At 37.6% G+C, this 7,098-nt stretch overlaps 1 pseudogene; it reads right to left on the bottom strand.

Annotated features, from left to right (window-relative positions):
* Positions 2,829 to 7,098, bottom strand: part of LOC109230341 — a 12,356-nt pseudogene continuing 8,086 nt past the window's right edge.

Genomic DNA, 7,098 nt, shown 5'->3' with positions numbered 1-7,098 from the left:
TCGAAATTCGAGTTGGGGGATCTGCTGAAGCTGCTATCATGACTATTGTTGGTTTCCTTATACGCGATCGCAAATGGAAGTCTGCGATCACGTAGAGTTGTTTGGGAGCGACTGTGAATTTGTTCTATGTGGTCCCGATTATGGACATGCGATCGCGGGGCTGTGCGTAGTTGTGCTACGCGAACGCGGCTGTGGTAACGCGTTCGCGGAGAAAGAATGAGGGGTGGCCTGATGCTACGCGTTTGCTCATCGCGCTCGCGTGAGGAGGACTGCAATCGCAAAGTGTTGGGATGCAGAGCATCGCATTCTCGTGGGCTTGTGTGCGGTCGCGAAGAGAAAAATACAGAGAAAGTGTGCTTAGCCTTCACAATCGCGAAGGCGTTTCCGCAATCACGAAGAAGGGCGGACTTGGGTTGGGCAGAATGTTTTAAAAGCGGGGTTTGAGTTCACTTCACCCATTTCTCACACGGCTTGGCGATTTTTGCAGCTTTTGAACATGGGATTTCATGATCAAACATGAGGTAAGTTAACCCCACCTCTTGTAAGTTAAATACATGGTTTTATTATGGATTCAAGCATGAAAATTGGTAGAAATTTGGGATTTTGAAGAAAAATCTAGAAATTGGTATTCTTGAATTTTGACCACGAATTTATGCATGGAATTGAGAATAAATTATATATATGAGTTTGTAATGTTATGGGTAATGTTTATCTTCAAAAAATTTCGGAATCGGGACACGTGGGCCCGAGGGTGATTTTATCGACTTTCCGAACGGAGTTGGGAATTGTTGTAAATTGAATTGTTATGAGTATTAGAGTATATTTTCATTGGTTTGCGTATTTTTTGGCTAGTTTTGGAGCGTTGGGCATCGGTTTGAGGTGTTAGAGTGGCGTTGGAGCCGGTTATTGAACTTTGGAGCGAGGTAAGTCTCCTTCCTAACCTTGTAAGAGGGAATTAACCCCATAGGTGAACTAAATTATTATGTGCTTCTATTTGTGGGGGCTACATACGCACGAGGTGACGAGAGTCCGTACGTAGCTACTAGATATGCCTATGTCCGAGTAGTTTTAGGCTTATATCATGCCTTGTTGATATTGTTGTTGATTTATCTTTATTGTTTGTCTTGAGAAGAAGCGAGATTGAGTTAGCTTATTAAATATTCTGAAAGGAGTTGAAATTGAGAAAAAATTGGGAACTTAAAAGTTTTCATTTGAACTTCGTATTTTGAAAAGAATTCAGGAATACTATAATAACTTAAGAATTCTAAGTGCAATCGCGTCGCACGTATGATCCGCAAGCGGGGTAATTTCTTAAATTTATATTTGACCGCGTCACATGTATGATTCGCAAGCGGGGTAAATAGATGCATCTATGGTTCGCGTTGTTCGGCCCTCGACAATGCACAATTTAAATATTATGTTGGATCGGGTCGTACGACCTCGGCATGATTTGCGCATGACTTGATTGATTGTTTTGGAAAATTTGATAATTGATGTGGCCTTATTGGCCGGAGATATACATTGTTAAAAGATGAAAATAAATTTGGAAATCTCCTATTAACAAAAAATTGTTTACCTGCTTCGTGTTACTGAGTTTACAGTCGCCTTATAAAATTCATAATTTATCATATTATCGGCATATTATTGTTGGCCATAATAAGTGTCGGAGTCGGCCTCTCGTCACTATTGGATACGCGTTATTTTTGTACTCATATTACACTTGTTGTACATTTTGTTGTACATGCACATGTATGTTTATTGGCCTTGTGGGCGCAGCGGCGTGGTTGATACGGGGACTTAGGTGAGCTGCATCTTATGAGACGATCCGCAGAATATCCTTCAGAGTAATTGTATTTTCTTTCCCGTCCAATTTGTATTCCGGACGGATGATGTATTTTATTTCATTTTTCCTAGTGGATGCTCACGCACTTGTGACACCGGGTTCTAGGATGATTATCGGATTATTCAGTATTGAAACTTGTTAAAAACATTATTATTTACTCTGTGAAGTTCATTACTTATTATTTAGTTGAAGGAAATTATGATTTCAAAAATATTAAAAATGAGAACTAAATTAACTATTTGGTGTTGGCTTGCCTGACAGTGGTGTCCGGCGCCATCACGACCTTTAATGGATTTTGGGTCGTGACAATCTTTCTACTATGTGTGTATGTATTTTTTTATACAACAGTGATATTTGAGCCAACTTTATACAAACTCGTAACTCTGACTACCAAGACTTAGATAGATGAGAAAGCTCCTTTTTTTTTTTTTGTACTCCACTGCACCCTTGGGGTGCAATCGGGCTATCTACATATTTTAACTGCAGGGGAAAGAGTTATGAAACCGAAATCGTCAAAGTATACAAAGCTAATGGATATTGACCAGGTGATTTCATGGTGTTATAATTGAGTTTATAAGGTTTTGTTGTTGATTGGACATAAAAAAAGGTGTGTTTGCTATGGCTAAAAGGTTTTTTTAATTTACTTAAACTGTGAAGATGCTAAGTCAGCAGAGCCCCCTTATAGCAAGCTTCGCAAAAAAATACATTGTATAGGTAGGTAAATGATCATTACTTTATTCAGTAGAACTTGGTAGTGGCAGGGAAAGTATTTGTGCTCTACATTCCAAAGGAAGAATAATCGCTAATAGTTCCAAGGCTTCTTTTGACACAGATTTCTTTCTTCGCACACATTCATCTGTAATTGGTTACTTGTTTGCAAAGGCGAAGATGCGAATTCATTTTGATGGTTAAGATGGAGAATCCTTTAACTCACCATGGTTAAGATGGAGAATCAATAGACAAAAACTCATTGTTGATATGTACATCACCCATTGATGAGCTCCTGTAAATAGTAAGAAAGAATGAGAAGAAAAAATATATTGGTTTTGGAAGAAGACTTTAATTTGTAGCTAATAGAAGGAGAGAATTACATAAAAGGAAGTTCTGTTGTTATATCGAGTTCTCCTTGTCCCAGTGGAATGTTCTGTTGGTTCATTGTTATTTTCCCTTATTTGTAACAAGGCCTCAACCTCTGGTCCTTCTTTATACAACAAACGAAGTCCATACATCTTCTCTTCTCCAGAAAAAGATAGCCTAATAATCCCATAGTCATTTGGTGTTTTTCCGTTTGCCTTAGATGTATCCCATAAGCCAGCAAAAGGTACAAAGAAAAAATGTATATCCCATTCTGAATAGTTGGATGATTCTGTATCACATTCTGATAAGGCAAGTTTCTGGGTCATGCACGACATCCCGTCATCACATACGGGAATCAAGTGAGCTGTAGTGTCAATTAAGCTACGAGAGTAACATACAGCAAATCCCAAGAATATATCAGGTATATACCAATTTTCAGGCAAATTGACTGATACACTACTATCCCAACCCTGATGGTGGAACCAACTCGGGATCTTTTCAGGATACGGTTGACCCATAAATACTCATAGTGAAGCAGAGATGTCATGCCTCATGGAAGAGATATTCTGAAACAGGGCATGTGCAAACAAATTATATATAGTATCATTGTCTGCATCAGCAAGTTTCACCCTCTGTAGTTTCTTTCTCTTTGTTACTAAATCATGGATAAATTTCAGAGCCATATGACAATCTACACGCAATTCATTTAATTCTGGGGGAAGTTCTGGTAGCTGTGTAAGCCTATGGCAATCTTTTAAGTCTAAGGATCGAAGAGCACCAAGTTGGGCTATACTTGGAGGCAAATGCTCAAAATTATTTCTACTGAGATCCAACTTTTTCAAAGAGGATAAGGATCCAATATCTTTCGGAAGTCCTCCATCTATTAGATTGCAACAAGTGAGATCCAGATGTTCCAATGAGTGTAATCCTTCAGCCACAGGAGGGAACTCAAAGTGCACTCCATCTTAGAAGCCTCCAAAAATCAAGATTATAAGTTTGTTCAAGCGTACGACGGAAGACGGAGGTCGTAAAATTAGAGTATCACTGGCATCAAGCACCCTCAAGTTGTCTAAATCCCCTATCTCTTCTGGCAAGCTTTCAAGTTTTGAGCAACCCGACACACTCAGACTAACCAAACTTTTCAACCTATAGATGCTACTTGGAAGAGCTACAAGGTTTTTCATATTCCACAACAATAGCTTGGTAATATGAGTTTGGTACTGAAAAATAGATGATGGTAGTTCCCTTATCCCAGAGCCTAGCATGTGAATATGTATCTCCGGCTTCATTCTCCCGTGGATTTCTGGAAATTTCTCTAAACTTGAGCAACTTCTTAGATCCAGATATTCAAGAGATTCCACGTTAACACATGGAAACCTCTTAAGGCTTTTACAATCATTCAAATATAACCCAATGACTTTGCTGCAACATCCCAGGGAATGGTGAACTTCTTCAAGATTACTACATTGATACAAATTCACATACTCCAAATTTGGCATCCCCGTGAAATCTGGTGTTCGCATTAGTCTTTTAGACCAGCTGAGATCTATCCTCCGTAGAGACGGCAAATGCTGTTCAGAACACAGACAGAATGAGAAAAAAAGAAAGAACCTATTTTGCTGATTCCAATAATAAGACAGAATGGGCTATTTATAAATGTAGAAACTTTTTTGTCTTGTTTTTTCTATTGTATTTGTGGGCATCAAATGACCTCTGTTTTCTTGATTTCTTTAATACTCCCTCCGGTTCGTGTCCAATTTGCTTTTTTATTTTGGTTCAAAATAAGTGTCCAGTTATGTAATCAAGAAAGAATTCAATTTGTTTTTACAAAATAACCCCTATGTACATATCCCTATAAAGTTTTCTTATTCCTCACATTAAATGTTTAAGTAGGGGTAGTTTAGTCATAGTAGGTATTTTTGTATAGAATTTAGTATTTTCTTAATGGGCGTGCTAAAGCAAATTGAATACTTATTGTGAACCAGAGGGAGTACTTATTGCTAACTTTCCTAAAAGTATTTACAACTCCCTCGACAAGAAATGAATGATAGTATTTGAATTATGAGGGCCAACACATTATTTTTGTGCAAAATTAAAAATTTATTTTCTATATATGGAAAATTACTTGTTAAGAAACTGAATAAATGTAATTATCTATATTTATACTATATTAAGGGCACAAAGTGCCTTAGGGAAATGACATTGTCTTTTTTATCCTTTAAAAATGAATTTTACACTAGACGAAATTATAGTTTAAGATAATTTCCTAATATTTAGGATTTTAAAATCAACAAAAATTTTTGTTATTAAATTTTTCCTTATTGACTAGGTAGGAAAGAACTTTAAAATCGATTTAAATTTTTGCCATGTATACATATTTCCTTATTTAAAGCCCATTAATATTAGAGTTGTACTGAACTACTCCTAAAAGATTTTTTATTAGGCAGAATAGCCTAAATGGCACCTGTACTTCACCCACTTTGTCATGTCGGTCCCCAAAGTTAGACATTTGCCAACTGAACACTTATACTCATTCAAAATGTGAATAATAAATGCTTATCCAACGTGGCTTATCCTATGTGTCATATGTGGCTTCAGTGCGTGATTCACACGCCTGTAAGGGGCGTGAAGACATTTAAAAAAGCTCTAAAGGTAATAAATTAGCCTATTTAACAACCATCTTCTTCTTTCTACCTTATTCTCCATTGTTGAACATTATAGAAGCTAAATTTAGCAAATCCGATGCCTTCTTCTTTCTTTGTTAGCTTCAACAGTGAAAAAATAGAATTTTATTTTCCTGTGATTCTTCGTTGCCCATCAATATGCTTCTGTGTTAGTTCGTTGAGGCTAACTCCGAACATTATTGTTGATGACGTCCTGTAGAGGATTATGAACCTGGAGTAATCATTGATACTTTGAGATTTTTCAAAGACTTCTTTAATTGAGGAATAGAATGCTTCTTCTGAGAAATCCAATTCTCTTGGAACTTCGAGAATAAGGTTCTTATTCGAGTGACTTATTCTCTATAGTGATACATAAGGTTCTTATTCGAGTGACTTCCCAGAGTCTTTTGATAGAATCTACCATTTTTGGAGGAAAATTCTCCAAGTGTTTAAAAGAATCAAACACAATAATTTGTTTAACCATACCCAATAAAAACATTGAATAGGCTAAAACTGGATTTACTTCGGGTAGTAATATCACTTTAACCTGACTCTTGAAGTAGGTTGGATAGAATCCGTTGAGCTGTTGCTCGCCTTCTTTCCATTCGAAAATGGCCTGTACTGCTTCACTGCGTCTTTCTTTTGTGAAATTGAATGCTTTTGGCATTTCTTCTTTCTTCTTGATTGAAGCATAAAGCTGTTGTCGATCAACTGCTAGTTTCCGTTGAGTAGGAATAATTGGTTCCGGCAGTATCGCTGGTGCCTTGATTTTAGTTATCTGCTGAAATTCTGCGTAAGCCTTCTTGGCTCCTTCCAAGGTTGCGAAGCTTTTGTGGATTGCTCCACTTACACCATTGATCATTGGTGCAATCTGTGACCAATCTTGGTAGATTCCTTTTCTAGGTGTGTTAAAAAGAACATACCATTTTTTCTCTCTGTAGGGGAGATTCACCATATTTGTTGATTGAGCTTCTTGTTCAACCATATCGGCCCATGAGACCTTTTCTTCTGCTGAAGATGCTGATACTTCGTTTGTTCCCGAAGTTGTTGAAGCTGATTTTTCTTCTAAAACCTGCTTGTCTTTTTGTGGTTTTGGGTCCACCACGCTTTGCTGTTGCACTTCTGATGAAGGCTTAATGAATTGCTTCATTGTGTTCAAAGCTATTTGAAGTTCTGAAAGCTTTGCTTTCTTTAATGCCAGCTCCTTCTGCTGCTGTTTAACTTGTTCTTCTTGGTGTGTGACTTGGAGCCTACGTGGTCTTCTAATTATTGACGTGGCGTCCTACGTGTATGCGATTGTCATACACGCACTGGAAGCCACGCTGGATAAGCGTTTATTATTCACGTTTTGAATGAGTATAAGTGTTCAGTTGGCAAATGTCTAACTTTGGGGACCGGCATGACAAAGTGGGTAAAGTACAGGTGCCATTTAGGCTATTCTGCCTTTTTATTTTACAAAACGTGAGTTAGAAAACTCCTGTAGGAGTCAAAGTGGCAAACACACAATACTTCGAA

Source organism: Nicotiana attenuata, chromosome 7, assembly GCF_001879085.1.
Source record: "Nicotiana attenuata strain UT chromosome 7, NIATTr2, whole genome shotgun sequence".
In the NCBI taxonomy this organism is placed as follows: Eukaryota; Viridiplantae; Streptophyta; class Magnoliopsida; order Solanales; family Solanaceae; genus Nicotiana; species Nicotiana attenuata.
Note: the sequence above shows the minus strand (reverse complement) of the source record. Positions and strands in the feature narration are given on the sequence as shown.